Source organism: Octopus bimaculoides, chromosome 14 (genome assembly GCF_001194135.2).
Source record: "Octopus bimaculoides isolate UCB-OBI-ISO-001 chromosome 14, ASM119413v2, whole genome shotgun sequence".
NCBI lineage: Eukaryota > Metazoa > Mollusca > Cephalopoda > Octopoda > Octopodidae > Octopus > Octopus bimaculoides.
This window is the reverse complement of record NC_068994.1, coordinates 60,369,799-60,371,411: the sequence shown is the minus strand read 5'-3', so window position 1 is coordinate 60,371,411 and position 1,613 is coordinate 60,369,799. Positions and strand designations below refer to the sequence as shown.

The window sequence follows — 1,613 nt, the reverse complement described above, 5'->3', positions numbered from 1 at the left end:
CCTAATTACGTATGTATGCATGTGCTTATGAATATGCTTGTATGTGCATGTGTGTATATATATATATATATATATATATACACATACATAAACACGCACACACACATATGTACAGTTATGCATAAACACATACACCTATTTGTGCATGCATAGATGTATGTAAATTTTATCTGTATGTGCTTGGTGGTGGTGGTGGTGGTGGTGGTGGTGAGAAAAGCGAAAGCCCCCCGAAGAATTCTAACGCAATCCAAGCAATCCATGTTCCAAGAGAGATAAGTACAGCAGCGTTAGAGATACAACCACCACCATCACCACCACAACCACCACCACCGCCACCACCACCGCCACTACTAATAGGACTGTTATTAATGTTTATGTTGGCAGCATCATCTACATCGTCTTCGTTATTATTATTACATTTATTAGCTTTAGTGTCATTTTTGTTATCATCATCATCACCGTCATCTTAATCATCTTCATCGTCATCATTGTCATCATCATCAACATCATCATTACCACTACCTCTGTCATTGTGGCTTATATATCGTCACTAGCGTCAAGAAAAAACACCAAAAACAACGTCGACAATTGTCACACAAATAACTCCCGACTCTTGACAAAGGTAAGACCAGTTATATTATACATACGTTGCTGGGTGTCTATCGGCCTGCTTTCCTACGTTTGCGTCTGTGTATATATATATATATATATATATACACACACACACGTAGTTATATCTGTACGTATGTATGTGTATGTATATGTACCTAAGTATGGTTCTATTATGTTTGCATGTCTGTATGTGTAGGAAGAATTATCTCCTAATTTCAATGCTTTGGATTGTTTCCAGTTTCACTTAGTTTTCGCACTGAACATAATGTGTATGTATGTATATATATATATATATATATATATATACATTCATACATACATACATATCTGTATATGTATATACATATACACATACATGCATACATACATACATGTATATGTATATATATGTATATATATAATTATACATATATATGTGTGTGTATATATATATATATATATATATACATGTATACGTATACATGTATGTATACAAATACGTACGTATATTCTGTAACACATACATGCACATATATGTACGTATATCCATATATTTATATCTACAAATATGTGTATGTATATACACGTATGAATATGAATATATACGTATATATACGTGCGTTAAATACACACACACACACACACATATATGCACACATGTTAATACTGTACTCATGTTGTGCTTGTATCGCAATGTAAGTGTTCTGATGTGTGTGTGTGTGTGTGTGTGGAGACATTCTCACTTTTAGAACCGGGATACGTTGAGTTCAATGGAAAAACGCTTGTGATATCAAAAGATTGTTGGAGTTCGGCTCTTGGCTGATCACAGACAAACTTGATTTCATCCATCCATCACTCCATCCAACACACACATAGACGTACACACATACACACACACACAAAATATATATGTAGAGTGATATACAGAGATACCTACTTATATGTGAGTTCATTCATCTCAGAGGATCTATCTATCTATCTATCTATCTATCTCCTTCTATCTCCCCCTCTCTCTTTAAATA

At 34.2% G+C, this 1,613-nt stretch overlaps 1 protein-coding gene across 1 annotated transcript in view; it reads left to right on the top strand.

Moving 5' to 3' along the window:
• The first annotated feature begins 211 nt into the window (after positions 1-211).
• Positions 212-1,613, top strand: part of LOC106880489 (synaptic vesicular amine transporter) — a 204,301-nt gene continuing 202,899 nt past the window's right edge. Inside the window, exon 1 of the mRNA XM_052972906.1 lies at positions 212-622. The gene's annotated coding sequence lies outside the window, so the exon portion shown is untranslated. The remainder of the gene's footprint in view (positions 623-1,613) is intronic.